The sequence below is a fragment of the Oenanthe melanoleuca genome, chromosome 2, assembly GCF_029582105.1.
Source record: "Oenanthe melanoleuca isolate GR-GAL-2019-014 chromosome 2, OMel1.0, whole genome shotgun sequence".
NCBI classification, from domain to species: Eukaryota; Metazoa; Chordata; class Aves; order Passeriformes; family Muscicapidae; genus Oenanthe; species Oenanthe melanoleuca.
In genome coordinates this window covers 100,119,991-100,135,541 of record NC_079335.1, presented here as the reverse complement: position 1 = coordinate 100,135,541, position 15,551 = coordinate 100,119,991, and the positions used below count along the sequence as shown (strand labels likewise).

Here is a 15,551-nt window from a genome sequence, read left to right as displayed (position 1 = left end):
CGGGGCGGGGCGAGCGGGGCGGCGGCTCCGGCGGCCGCTTTTGGTGCTGCTGCTGCCCCGCTGGAGCCGGAGCTGGGGCCGGCAGCAGCCACGTCTGCACGGAGACTTTTCGTTAGGTGTGTTTTCCCAGTCCATAAGAATTGCTTTTTTTGCAGTCCACAATTTAGGGGTTTTGTTTGGAAAATGTATGTTCCAAATCAATGTCTCGTTCACTTCAGTTTTTTTTGGTATGTGTTTATCTACAAAACCTGTGACGTATGTTCACGCATTCATATTGTGATGAAGAGCAATAGGGGCATTGTTGGAATACTCCTAGGATTCTGGGCATTATTTCCCTTGAAACTGGAATTTTAGTTATGGTGTTAGAAGGCAGTGCAGAATTGCAAGTATTATTTCTGCCTCTTTTTGCTGTTAGATGTTTGGTTTCCTGAGGAAAAATTATGTGCAAGATTTATAAGGAAAGTGGTTTTGCATTTTTTGGATGCTTGCCAGATAAGTATACTTCAAATGTGAATTATGGAATGCCAACAGTGCATCCTCCACTGGCTCTGTGCAGTGCTTTGGGGCATTTTCTGATGTCCAGGCTACATTAATTAATTAGTAAGTGGGAAAAGCTGTGGCTGTAGCTCCAAAGAATTTGAAAGTTCCTGATCTAATCAAGCAGTTATTTAGAATTGTTCTTTCAATCTGATACATAGAGATTATTTCCATTATGATGATATGCAACCTCCCAGATTTCACAATCAGAGTTTGACTAGCTGCTCTCTTTTCACTGTTCTTGAGGGACTCCTGCATTGGTCAGTGGCAATCTTGGGGCTGGAGAACCCTCCAGCTTGGGAAAAACTTGTGTAGAGCCATTTAAAATTATAGCATGGCTTCAAAACTAGACAAATAGTGAAGGCCCAGATCTCTGTCTATTCTTTCTGTTTTTAAACTGAAAAGTCACAGAAAATTAAAAGCAAAACAAAAAACCACACCCCATAAAATGAAAAAAAATAACCAAAAAGAGACAAAAATCCCAAGCCATTGACAGTTCCAGTATTTACCTTTCCTTTAGATTACATGTAACCCTATGCTTTCTGGATCTAGTAAGAATAGTTCTCTATCCCTTTGCTTTCTTAGGTTGACTATCAGTGCTCATGTAGGTGTGTGACCTAAATGACCAATCATGAAGAAAATTATTCCTTGGAAACGCTTAATACTTGGACTTGGAAATGTTTGTTCACATTTCTTGGCAGAGGCAGCCAAAGGGTGGAGGCTGATGAACTGCTCAGGAATTCTTCATTGGAGTGGCTGTCTCTATAGCTTTACTGAGCTGAGCCTGCCCTCTGAGCTCAAAATTACCTGCAGGTGCAAGTGTTGGAAACGTTCTATCTAAATAGTTGTTATTATTTCCCACTTCAGGCTTGGATGGCTGAGAAACCTGGAACCCCAGATCCTCTTTCCTATGGGAAGATGAACACCAAAAGCCAAAACCAAACTGAAATAAAACATCAAAGGTCACTGGTGTTCGGTTCCTTTCCACAGGAGAGCCAAGCACCAATGTGTCCCCAGCCAGACTTTGAACCTTGACTTTTTGCCAGTCTTTTGTGTCAGCTCTACCAGTCTGGACTCTACATTTTGTCTTTGCATGTAATAGGGATGATTCCCCTGCTTTTTTGTGGCAGATGGCTATAAGCTAAACCTTCTTGGGTAAAAAAGATGCATTTGGGAGCTTACACACCATGGAAGGAACCCCCAGGAGGAGGAAGAGTCTGACAGGTGTGTGCATGTTTGCTTTGCCATCATTCCTGCTGAAATGCCTGCTGTCCTATTCCCACAGTCACTCCTGCTCTCACTCTCTGACAGCTTCTGAAGTTTTGCTGCCAGCTGCTTCCCACTGCTTGCCACTATGTTGCCAAAAAACGGGATAAATGAAAGTCTCTAACACTTTTGGTAGTATTAGAAAGTAGGCATTAGTTTATTCCAGGTGGGGTGCTCCACCCAGATGCATGCGACTTTCAAAACTTTTCGCTTATTTATACATTTTTAGCAAAGAAGTTAATGTTCATTGCTTCTAAATTACCTAAATTTTTGCATCAATGTTTATTCTATCTTCTATCAGTTAGTGATTTATGACTTCTCATGCTAATTAGTCCACATCTTTTAGTTCTTTTATTATCTTTTTCCCAGGCAGGGAGGCTCTAGCGCCTGTTGAATCATCTTTTTTAGTCTTTTCATTATCTTCTGGTTACTTCAACACATCCTTGGAGGGCTATAAATTCTGGATTCCAGGTGTCCAGCCTTTAACTCTCCAGGGCTTTGTCCATTTAAGCTTATCAGAGTTAGTTTATCAAAACTTAAAACTTTTGAGGAGCTAATAATCACACTAACAGTCTAACAGGTCCATAAAAAAAATTAGGTATGTGCTGCCTAAAATGGAAAATTACACTGCTAAAAACAAATACACTACTTGTGGTTATTAAAACAATTAATCAAAAAGTTAATAAAAACTATTAATTTGGAAAGTTATCTCATTTCCAACAAGTACAGGCAGGAGACCACGGGTGGTTCAGTGATCTGGGGCTGACACATTCTGTCTTGCTGGACTAAAACCTGCTGCTTGTCTTCGGAAAGCTGAAACCTGAGGACCATGTGCTGCTAGTCTCAGATTCCCAGGAGTGAGGGGAACCACAGAAGCAGGGGCTGCAGCACCACAGGGAATACAGGGAGCAGCACAGGGTGGTAAAATACCAGGCAACACCCTGGCATCCACCCCCAGGGAATCCTGTGGCAAAAGGACTCTAAATAGCAAAATGAAGGAAATGTTTATATTTGGGCTGGTAAGCAAAGGAGCTTCCATGCAACAGCAAGTTAAACCTGCATCAGTCCCCAGGCTTGAAGGGTTTGCAGTTTCATACTTATGTTTTGGAATTCTTAGGAGCAAGCTAAAAAATCCTACAGGTTGGAGGAAGAAGGATCCACCTTCACATTCCCCTTCTACCGAGAGAGGGGCTGGGTTCTTTCCAAAGAGAACAAAGTGCGTGCCTGGGTTTTTTCCAAGTCAATGCTGCATTTGGAACATGAAGGAAGCAAACAAATTATGGTTTAACTAACAAAATATATATTATGAAACTTAATAAAACAAATAAAAACTCTAGTAAACCATGTATAAAACATTATATATTATAAATATATAAACATATTATAAAACATTATAAAAACATATTATGAAACATAACCAACCCTCTTACATTCACTATTCAAAACACAATTACATAAATTAAATAGAAAAAAGAAAACAAATGGTAAAAAAACAAGGCAGGTGACATCTGGACTGTGACACATGACTATAAGTTTATGACAAAAGCAGATAGTAAAGCTCATTAGTTTCCCTATTCCAACTTTAAGTCCTGTTAGCCCAAAATTCTTCTTTAAATCTTGGCAAGAGACTCTTCCTTGTCCTGTAGGTGATGGCTTCTCACAGACATGTTCCTTCCTCTCATTGTGGCAGTCATCCTGGAAGTGAGAAAACAGCCCAGGCATTTTAATTCCTTTATTTCTAATTCAATTTGTCAGTTCTACTTTTCTGTAGCCTCCTCAGCAGTGACACAACCACTCTCTTTGGCACTTCTCTACGCCTGCACAGACTAAAGGTGGCCAATGCTACTAGGTTGCGCAGTTCACGGCATGGCTACACATGGCTGTGATTCCTCTTGGGAGCAGCCCACCGCCAGTTTGGCTCTGATACGGGATGAATGGTCTGGTCCCAGGAAGAGGGAAGCATCCAGGGCTGGTCTGCTGCTGCATGCTGCTACAAACTCCTTCTTCCAGGCTGCGAATGCTGAGGCTGCTCTATGCTCTGCCAGAGGTCTGCTGGGCTTCAGCATTGGCCGGGGCTGGCCCTCTCCCACCTCACATTTCCATAGACAACTTTGCATCAGATGGGCCCTTTCAGAGCACACTGGCTGATCTTGCTGCTTTTTCATTTGAGTAAGACTCTTATCTAGGTAAAGAGATTGATATTAGTTGTGCAAATCCAATAGTTGAGAGCTGAAACCCTCCAGAGCTACAGCTGAAAGCTGCATTTCCACTTGATATTTTGTCTGCCCCACTCTTTATTCGTGTCTGGTTGGAAATGTAAATGTTCTTTCTTCCTTATCTAGGAGGACCATGGCTGGGCAAAAACCATCCAGTTGGCTGTATTCCAAAAGCAATGCAGTCTGGAATTTAGGAATTAAAGAGAACCTTCTCCAATCCCAATCCATACCAAAGACCCCCTGTTGGGGGTTGGAGTTTGTTCCCTTACTTTTCCTCCTCTTTGGAGAATTTTTCCCATTATTATGCTAAGAAACTTGTCAGGCTGCACCCTAGCTCCCGATGGCTTCAGACAAAGGGATGGGTGGGGTCTGGCTCTCTCTCGCTCGCCAGCGGGGTCGGAGGAAAAGGTCCGGGGGCTGCTCGCTTCCACCCCTCGCCATCCCAATGCCGGGAGCCAGGTTCTCTGCTGTGGGACACTGCACTGCTGCCTTCCCCGCTCCAGCCTGATACCTGCGAGCACACAGCCGGGCGCTGTGACCCACACGGTGAGCGGGGAGCCCTTCCTACACCCTTCTCCCACCGGGACACTGCGCTGCCGCCTCCCCGCTGCCGCCTGCTGCCTCCGCAGCTGCGCGGGCCCTGCGCCGTCCCCACCACCGGTACCGAGCGCAGGAAGAGCGTCTGCGGCCGAAAAGGGACGGGAGCTGAGTTATTGTTCTGTTTGTTGTTAATTTTCATAGCTGCTGTTGTTTCCGTTTGTCTGGTTAGGTATATTAGTAAAGAGCTACCCCCCCATATCTCTGCCTGAGAGTCCCTGATTAAAAAATTATTATAATCAGGAGGGAAAGGGTTTACATGCTCCATCTCGGGAGGAGTTCCTGCCTTTCTTGGCAAATACCTGTCCTCCAATACAGGACACCCCCATAAATGGGACTTTGCATCTTTAAGAAACAAGTGACAATTAAAGAGGGAATGTACAGCTTAATCACAGGGTAAGGGTGTCTTCCAACTGAATTTAAGTTTTAAATAGTTTTTATTCTGAGAGCCACCCATTGCTGGCACTGGACAAAGCAGTTCCATCACTCTTGCATCTCTTGTCCTCCCTCACCTGTCTCACTGCAATGATTAGAGGAGTGAGTAAAAATGGATGCTACCCAAAGGAAAAGAAAACAAATGAACCACGACTTCCAAACTCATTTCCTCACGGTCTCAAGCACTATTCCTTGAGATACCAGAAAGATATAGAAATAGGTCTGAAGGAATTATGTGCATCTCCATCTTTATGTACCTTGCTATCACATGTCCAGTACCTGGAATTCTTGGCCCATAATTCTATTAATCCGTTTATCGATGTGTCTTTAGCTTGATGCAATATTTGCCCTACCAAGACTTTGGGAATGCTGCTTGCAATCTAGGAATTTTCACTTTCAGGAAACACAATATATTGACTTAAGGGTCCTCTTTGTTGTAGACATGGGACTATTTTGGTTGTCAAGAAAGATGAGGAGCATAAGCTGTTTTTCAAGAAACAAGAATGAGAAGGTGGCATTGAATCTAACTGGAAAAGCAGCTCTGTTTCCTTCAGGGTGGTAACTGTGAGGAAACACAGAAACCTCCACATTTCACTCAATGGCTTTCATTCACTTGAAGTTTAAGACTGGAACTCCCACCCTCTGGAAGGGTCTCACACAAACCAAAGCCACTCTTGACACCTTGTTTCTCTCTGCACAGGGCAGCTGCACTCTCAGCTTGCAGCAGTGTTCCATGCACTCCCACAGACACTGCTCTTGGGGAACTGGTGGTCAGCCTTAAGCAGCCCCACACCCCACATCCCAGGAATGCTATGCCAAGAATACCTACCCAGTTGGATAGATCCATCCATTCTGAGAAGAATGTTTTCACTTGTTACATCTCTATGAATCATGAGGTTGGACTGAAGGGAATTTAGTGCTTGCAGGCACTGATAGATAAAAAACAAAGAGGAGGGTAAAAATTAATGACCTGATTTCATCGCCAAGAAAGGAAATGGCTCTAAAGGACCTCAGTTCCAGCTGAAAGGTGAGTAGTGGCAGAACATGGTGCTGTCAAGAAGGAAGAGTCTGCTGCTTCATCAGTAATAGAGCAGTATCTTTCTAGGTAAAGACATATTATCCCTTGAAAGAGAAATGGCAATTGTTGTTACAGACTGTCCCCTGCAAACACAGAGAGAATGACTGCTGCTGCAGGGTATGGGCTCTCTACATCCAGGAGACTAACAATTGTTTGCAATTGCAATATATGACAGACAAAATGCAATACAGACAGGCTCCAGGCAAATGCTCAAAGAGGCAAAGTTGAGAAAAGTAAATTTTTTTTTTTTTAAAAAAACCAGATGTACTGGTGGGCCCTCCACCTTAGTAAGACACTCTTGCTTCTTCATATCATCAAAGCAACACAGAAACAAAGCTCTGAAGATTAAATCACTCCTGTTCTTACCACCTGTCTAGAAGTACCAGTGTGCCCAAACAATCAGAAGCACCAGTGGCATCCCTTACCTCTCAGCAGATGGCTGCCATCTCTCCTTCAGCCATATGGGCTTTTTTAATGATACTGCTTAAAGGTCCACCATATTATCCAGAGTTTATCCCCAACAAGATAGTTGAAAGAAGGAAACAATGGCATGGAGATAAATGTGCATAGCTAAATTACCTTATGAAAAACACTCCAGTTTATTCCTATTTCCAGGGAACTTGTCAATGAACATGGAATAAAAGGAAGAGGCATTCTCTCTTGGTATGCACTACTTGGAATCTGTGCAGTGGCCCTGGTTTGAAAAGACAGGCATGCTAGGGAAGAGCAGGGGCTTCCCTTGAAATGGAGTTATAAAATCCTTCCTTCTGAATTAGTATAATTTTGAAATTAAGGGGCTCTCAGGCGAATTATGGGGACAGTTCTTTACTAGTTTATATATATAGCAAGGCAAACAAAACAACGACAACTATGAAATTAACAACAAACAGAACAGGAACTCAGTTCTTTTGGTTGTGGACACCTTTCTCCTCTGGAGCAGTTACCATCCCAGTTGGCAGTGAATGCCAGCCAGCTTCTGGTGGGCAGGGGACAGATGCAGCGATCCCATCGAATGCAGAAGTGCTGGGGGTGATGGCAGCTCTGTCCCGGATGGGAAGGGTGGAGGAGAGGCTCTGCTCGGAATGTCAGTCCCAGCGCACCAACAGGATGACTGGAGATGGCAGGCTGACACAGTAGAGAGTCCTAGCAGGGCAGCAGGGCAGGGTCCAACAACAGAAAAAAGTGGCTCCTGGCGTTGGAATGGCAGGGGTGGGGGTAGCAGCAGTGGCCGTCCTCCGAATCCAAGAGCTAGTCGGTGAGCCAGTGCCTCCCCGTCTCCTTTACCGGCTTCTGATTTCGCGGTGTTTCCCCCTTTCCACCCCTACCCCCCTTCCTCCCCTGCCCTGAGAGAGGAACTCTGGGAGATAAAAAAAAAAGAAAAGGAACAGGAGCAGAGAGTTCTCCCTGCTCCAGTCACTAGCCATCAGTGCTAGGGTCTAGCCATCAGGGCTTCTTAGCATGTCAATGGGGAAAAATTCCACAGAGAGAAAAGGGAAAAAACCAACCCCCAACATTATCCACCCTGAATGGTTTTCCATACCAACATGCTACATCAGATTAAAACCTTTAAATTGTATACATACATGCAATTACAGATACAGGCACAGTAGCATAGATAGTTCACCCTAGAAAAAGGTCTCCTTGGGGTATGCATCGGGTCTCTCCATCCTTTTGCATCACCCACAAGGTGCAACCTGGTTCCTGAGTGAAAACAACCTTATGGATGGGATTGTCTTTGCTGGAGGCAGAATTGACCCAAACAGTTTTTCCTAGTATACTTCTTAGGTGTACTACCCGAACCTTATCTCCATCTGGTGTTCCCAAGGGCTCAGATTGGGCAGGGCCTGCTCGGTTAGTGGAACCTCAGGTATTCACTAACCATGTGGCCTTTGGTAGATTGATCTCCCAGTTCTTGAAAGTCCCACCACCAAGTGCCTTTAAGGTGGTTTTAAGCAGACCATTGCACCGCTTGACTTTCCCAGCTGCTGGTGCATGGTAGGGAATATGATACACCCACTCAATGCCATGTTCTCTAGCCCAGGTGCTTATAAGGCTATTTTTGAAATGAGTCCCGTTGTCTGACTCAATTCTCTCAGGGGTACCATGTCTCCAGAGGTACCATGCCTCTTGTTTCTCAAGGCCCAGGATGGTGTTCCGAGCAGTGGCATGAGGCACAGGGTAGGTCTCCAACCACCTGGTGGTGGCTTCCACCATGGTCAGCACGTAGCGCTTGCCTTGGCGGGTCTGAGGCAGTGTGATATAGTCAATCTGCCAGGCCTCCCCGTACTTATACTTGGACCACTGCCCTCCATACCAGAGGGGCTTCACCCGCTTGGCTTGCTTGATGGCAGCGCACGTGTCACAGTCGTGGATAACCTGGGAGATGCTGTCCATGGTTAGATCCACCCCTCGGTCTTGTGCCCACTTATAGGTGGCATCTCTGCCCTGATGACCTGAGGCATTGTGGGCCCATCGAGCTAGGAACAATTCTCCCTTGTGTTCCCAATCTAAGTCTATCTTTGAGACCTCTATCTGTGCAGCCTGATCTACCTGCTCGTTATGCCGGTGTTCTTCATTAGCCTGACTCTTGGGAACATGGGCATCCACATGACGGACTTCCATGGGTAGCTTCTCTACCCAAGTGGCAATGTCTTTCCACTCATCAGCAGCCCAGATTGGTTTTCCCCTATGTTGCCAGTTAGCCTTTTTTCACCTTTCCAGCCAGCCCCACAGAGCATTGGCTACCATCCAGGAATCAGTGTAAAGGTAGAGCTTTGGCCATTTCTCTCTCTCAGCAATGTCCAAGGCCAGCTGAACAGCTTTGAGTTCAGCAAGTTTCAAGGACAGTTTCTGTGAACTGTGCCTTTGGACAGCTGGCTCCTCTAATGATAGGAAGCTTGCACAGATACAAAGTAGCTCACTTTTACACTGGTAGCATTTAAAGACACAATGCTACCTCTTATCCAGTGCTAAGATAAAGTCACGTTCCCTATTAGAATGCCAGGAAAATGATGACTAAAATTGAAAGTTCAGAGCTGATTTTCCAGCTGTCAGTGGGAGAAGCAGTATGTCGCAGTAGGACTCCAGCCCTCAAAATTTTCAGCCATGAGTGACCAGTAAGTTTGGGTTGATGTAGCCAGAAATGTGTATTCTATCACCATCTGTTGAAAGCCAGGTGGGGCAGTGATTCCTTATCTTTGTGGCACTACTGTCTGCTAATGGGCCATCTTGGGGCAATCATCTTTATCTTGTCACAACCCATCCTCCCTCCAGGAAGATATCATCTGCTGCTGGCCCATTAAGTCCCACTGTATGACTGATAAAATTACATCATCCCATTGGGAGATGCTCCAGCCAGGGGGAGGAACCAAGCCTTTCCTACCTAGATAAAAACGGAGCTGTTGGACAGCAAGTTATCCATTTTTCCACTGGATTCCAGAGGAGAAGCCAGACCTTTCCACATCATCCCAGGACTTTTGGAGGAAGGCTGCACCCTTCTACAGGAGCACTGCTTCCGCTGAACCACACCTGCCACTGCAGGGGGACTGTAGCCACCATTTGATCGGACTGCTACCAACACCCTGACTGATGAGGTGTCAGGCTGTATTCTGACTCTGTCAGGGTTGGGATTGTTGTTTTGTTTTTGTTTTTGTTTTTTGTAATACTGTATTTCTATTTTCCCAGTAAAGAACTGTTATTCCTAATTCCCATATCTTTGCCTGAGAGTCCCTTAATTTCAAATTTATAATAATTTGGAGGGAGGGGGTTTACATTCTCCATTTCAAAGAGAAGCTTCTGCCTTTATTGGCAGATACCTGTCCTTAAAACCAGGACACCAGTGCTGCCTGATCAGAAGCAGACAGCTCTGATTTACACCAAACATGATGCTGACCAAAGCTGGCCCTTACTGATTTCAGATGCTCAGGTTCTGGTCCAAAAATGGATGGAGTTTGGTTGTCTTCCTATTCATCATCTTCTTCTTTAGAAACAGAGGGAGCCCAAGAAGCTTCTGGTTCTGGTGTTGTGCTCTGTGGACAGACAGCAGTGTGAGTGGCAGAGTGTTACAAATTATTTACAATCTTATTAATATGCATCAATCTATCCAACTATACAAAGGAGAAATCATAAACTTGGGTAGAAATGGGATTCTGAGTTGCAAAACTAGATTAGGGTGGGATAATTAGAGAACATTGCATATTGTTGTGAACCATATATTCCACCACGGCTAAAAAAAACAGTAAGCAATTTCTGTCTGCAAAACCAGCCTTTCATCTGCTTAAAAGCTCTTCAAGAGAAAATTGCAAAGCAGCCAATTACTTCTTTTTTGATGATGCAAAGACACTGAAATGGACTTTCTTTTAGGCTACAAGGCTGGCTCCTATTGCAGCAGGCAAAGCTCATGGTTTGCTCCATGATTCTGAATGGAATGTCAGAGGTTACTTTACCACTCACCAAAGTATGGCTTTTTCTGTATCCATGTGTGACTTCTATAAGAGAAAATAAAACAGATGTTTTTAGAAAATTGTCTGTTGTGGGAAATAGCACAGAATGAGTCAACCCAAATAAAGAGCCTTTTTCTTTCAGGGTGTCCCTCCAGTAGCAATGATTCTTTTACATAGCAAGCAAGAAAACAGCACAATATACTAGGCTATTCTTTGTCACCAGCCATTGTAAAGTCAGACCATCAAATCTTTTAATCACAGAATTTAGAAAACAAATTGCTTTTCCTCAGTTTTGGAGATAACTGCAGAGTCTTGAGACAGACTTCCCAGAAGCTCTGCCAGTCTGCATTTTGGAAGTTGTCTTTGTTGAACCAGCAGCTGAGGAAGTTACAGACCTCACTGCCACATGCCAACCCGTGCAAGAAAAAGACCTCCTGCAGGTTCAATTACAAAAGCTGCCTGCATGCCATGAGAGAGCTATAGATATCCCCTTTTTGGCTGAAGCTATTGACATGAGCTTTACCCAAGTTCTAGTACCTTAATGGCATTTTCATTTCAAAATCAACTCAGTTTACTCAGGGATAGCATGAACAACACATTAATACAAAAGCCAGATCAGATGCAACTAGGAAAAAACTCTACTTACTTGCTAGGTGAGTCACCAGCCAGACTTTGTCTGGGCAAGAATAGATAGAGTAGGAAAAAAAAAGACAAACTGCAGCAAAGATTTGCTTGAACATTTTAGTGATGCTATGCAGTAGTTTCACAGACTGTGCACTGAAAAGGGAAAATATGGGAACAGTGCCGAGGAACTGCCTGTCAGCTGAGAACCCTTGGATCAGGAAAGCCCTCTTGAAACATGCATGTCAAAGAGGTACTCTGGACAGTCAGGCTTTCCATGTGCCATAGCAACATCCTGTTGGCAGCAGCATGGTGTGGCAACTTTCTGCTGATGTTACAGTAGCAGCCATTCTTGGTTGGTTTGCAAATTTATGCATGGCAACTGAATATTATGGAAAGCTAATGAAAAGAAAACATTTCTGAAAGGATCCAAGAATACAACACTCCAAACAAGTATGCCCTGTACACCAATCTGAATACTGAGAAAAAACAAGGACATGAAGGAACAAAAGTAAACATAACCTTTGGTCACTAATGCTTCCAAATAAGAATAGGAATGCTTCTCCCATCTTTATTAGTTCTGAAAACAAGAAACAAAGAAAAATCACGATTTCAGTGATATTTAGGACCCAGAAGGAGAAGCAAGATCTATTTCAGGAGTATTCCACAAGGTGGAAAGGTTTCAGGTTACTTCTTGCTCACTTAGATGTTGAACTTTGCTCTGATGCACTATGGAGCATGAATTCCTTCTTTTGCAGCAAGATGTACCCCCTGACATAAAGCCCCCACATTTCTGATTACTAACTCATTCTTTGCAACCTTAACATTTGAGAACATCCAGGACTGCTGGATTCTGCTCCAGTACTGTTCTGTTGGAGCTCTGTAGCAGCCTGGCCCACTGCTCCTGGAATGCCCTGCAGACATCAAGCCCGAAGAAAGCAGTTTAGAATACTTAAAAGCTGCAGCCTCACAGACCATTTCCAAGATCCCATGCTACCTTGTAAGATGACTTGCAAACATTTTCGTCATCTACCTCATGCTCAGACTGGCTGGAGAGCCACGGGTGTTTCCATGGAAAACAACGGCTCTGCAGGAAGCAGGAACAGCAGGTAAAGTGAAATGGAATCCCCCTTTTGGTGATTCCTACTTAACAGGTATTGGAGTTCAAAGAGTGAGGATTCTTTCAGATCTGCCTGTGGTATACAGGGATAAAAGCTGTGGAGTCACTTGCCCTTAACCCTGAAAATTCAGTGGTGAGCACATTAATGCTCAGCCCAGGTTACTCTCAGCCACCTACTCTGTGCCTTAGCCAGCAGGAAGGATCATTGTCTTAAACATGACCATAAACTCCGTATACTCCTGCTTTCCAGTGACTGCACGTGATTAAGGATAGACATTTTAAGGAAGCTGAAGAGCTGAGGTTTTTAAACACAAAGCGTTCCTGCTCTCACTCCTTTCCCACCTTGCAAAACACACACACAGCTCATTCCTGTTTATCTTACAAAACCCAGCTAACAGCTTCATTAAGTTTCTTGCTGATTACAAGTAACGTTTCTTCTGCAATGACTTTAGTTAGCATCATGCAACAGAATTGAAACAGGGCACAAAGAGCTTGACTTTTATTGAAAAAAAGCACTATTCTCAAACAAGTAAAGGATACCTTTTTTTTTCTTTGGGGCTTTTTTTTTGGGGGGGAGGGCAAGGGGGGTATGAGTGGGTGTGTGTGGGAGTGTGAGTGGGCAGGGAATGTGACATTTCATTGCTGCAGGAAACAAAAAGTTGCAGTATGCGAGGCCCCCAACAGTGCCGTTACTTGGACTCACTTCCAGGACAAGGTTGCAGTCTTGGATACGCTTCAGTCCAAACTCTACATTGTCAAAGCCAGACTTATGCCCTAGTTCCCTGTCCAGGCTTTTCTGCATTGAACCGATATCCCAGCTACAAGCACTGCCAACGAGGCAGTCCGACTACCGAAGCCTTGCCACCGCACAGAGCTACCGCGGCCACCACCTCAGCATAAGTCAGCGTAGGAATTCCTCATCGTTCCCCGGCACGCAAAAGACTAAAAACTCTCACTTTGCCCGATGCCCCCGGTCCACCTCCTCCCCACGAAGCTCCAGCACCGCGGACAGTGGCGGCGGGCGCGGGGGTCCCGGCGGGGTCCCGGCGGGGTCCCGGTGCCCTCCCGCCCAGGGCCAAGCTGGCCGAGCGTGTCAGCGAACTGCAGCCGGACATCCCACTTCTCCTTTGCGTCTGGAAAGAATCCCCTCCTTTCCCAAGCAGTTCTGTCCTCAGTGCTCACTGATTTGCTCTCCTTTTGTGCCCTTACAATGAGATCCAGAAGCATTGCAAAGCTGACTTAAAAAGTTGTGAGCAGGAATTTACCTCCGTAATTGTTCAATTCTTTGTTGTTGTCTCTCTGTCTCTACCTGTATTTTCTTTTTGATTTTTCGAGCAAGGAAGTCAGTTTCAGCGCAAAGCATCAAGTTAGGTTAAAAATGTCTCAATCTCCAGTGATGTTGCTTTATCAGGAAGGACCTTCCATGAGCGTAAGAAGAAGGGACTGGAAATAAAAAGTATTAGCTTTTCTTATAGAACAACCTTGCCTCCCCGTTTCCGTCAGTTCCCATGTCTAGAAAGTTCTATTTAAATATTCATTTGTGAGAAGATGATACTTAAAACTGAAGGAGTGAAAGTATTAGTGATGTACAGCATTGTAGGACTGAAATACAGGAACAAATTTTTTAGAAATGCAAGGCAATTTGATGGCCCAACATGAAGCCAAATTAGCCACAGGCACTGTATTTGCATCTTTATCTGTATGATCCTATGTGTGTTTTTTATTTTCTCATGGCATCACCAGCAGGCTTGAAATATGGGATTTCCATACAGTCCCTTCAGGCATCTATAGACCCCTCCTACAGAGGCCCTGCTCAAACAGCCAAAGAATAACATAAAATTTGTTTCAAGCTGGACCATCTCAGACCTTTAGCAGGCCCATGACAATAACTCAATTTTGATGAATCAACAGTTTAAAGCTGCCTTACAATCATGAGGATAATGTAACAGCAGGTAATGCAATGCCAATACTACCACAGATGTTTGATTCTTCCTCCATTCCTGGCTCATCCACCAAAACGATGGGCTCCTCCCATAGATGCCAGGTGAGGTGAGGCTGGGTCTCCCTAACAGAAGGCAGTCAGGATTTTGAAGAAAGAACTATTTTCAATAATAGTCAGAGAGTTGGAAGACCAAAAGAAAGAAGATGTACTGCAGGACACTTTCTTTTTGAAGTGTGAATGCCTAATGCTTCCAAGCTTCCATGTGACTGATTTTAGACACACTCACCCACAATCCACCTGAGAATACTAACCACAAATTGGTAGCAGCTGCCACTCACAGAACAAGGTGAGAGAGCAATATGCTTTCTTATGGAAACAAGCAATAAAATGGCTTTGCCACCTGTATTCACATACAGCCAAACTGTGGCTGAAGTCTGTTGAATTACAGAGGGTCGCTCTTACTGTACTGCTCTGGTAAGAGGCTCTCAAAAGGGAGAAGTGGAAACCACTGGAGCAACAGTCACATAAATGTAGTGTACAGTTCTGCAGGCTTGCAGGGGAAAATTCAGACTTGCTTGTACTTCCAATAGCTTTAAGCTGCATGGTGCTGAATCTGGATCAGGACAAATTGTAGAAGTCTTGCCAAGGCTTTCACACTGGCAGTTTCTTGACAGCTTTGGTACCCAAAGCAGTGAGCTGGGCTATGCCCATATGGTCTGGAACAGCAAATCTGGATAGCAGGGAGGGAATTCTCAAGGCAATAATGTGACTCCTACTTTGGCAAACTATATGAGGTACATATATGAGAAAAATGGATGTAGGCTAGCCAATGTAATTATTTAAGAATTTAGAATTTCAGGATAGCTTATGCCTTGATTTTGTTTGAAAGCAGAAGTCCAAGGAGTAGCACCTCTTGGTGCTTTTAGAAAAAGCAAGTACTCTTAGAAAAAGCTAGAAGCAATAGAGGAATAACATGGCTTTTAAACATATAATACACAAGAAACTGCAAATGCAAGCCTGTGTTTGGGAACAGAAAAAGGAGAAAAAATACACTAGGTTAAGCCTTTATAGCGTAAGAAAACGAGCACCTTGGAAAAAAATGCAGTGCTAATTAGAAAACAAATATATCTCACAGTTCAAGGAGTCTAGTTCTGATTTGCTGTAAATAGAAGGAATTTTAGATCCATAGTAGTGCATGTTTTGTTACTCAGCTTTACTCAGTGGGTGGAAGAGAGAGCATTAGGACTTCTACTCTTCCTTTGTAACCATTTTGAAAGGTTTTTCAGGAAGGAAGTAC

The 15,551-nt window shown here is 44.2% G+C and overlaps 1 long non-coding RNA gene across 2 annotated transcripts; it reads right to left on the bottom strand.

Moving 5' to 3' along the window:
• Positions 1 to 1,776: 1,776 nt before the first annotated feature.
• Positions 1,777 to 12,256, bottom strand: LOC130249848 (uncharacterized). 2 transcript variants are annotated; one of them, XR_008839865.1, is made up of 5 exons: positions 12,226 to 12,256; positions 11,715 to 11,772; positions 10,582 to 10,616; positions 10,038 to 10,157; positions 1,777 to 3,985 (listed from the first exon to the last, which is right to left on the bottom strand). It is a non-coding gene; the product is annotated as an uncharacterized LOC130249848 (long non-coding RNA). The 2 variants fall into 2 exon arrangements; XR_008839864.1 differs by lacking the exon at positions 12,226 to 12,256 and having other exon boundaries at positions 11,715 to 12,215.
• Positions 12,257 to 15,551: the final 3,295 nt, after the last annotated feature.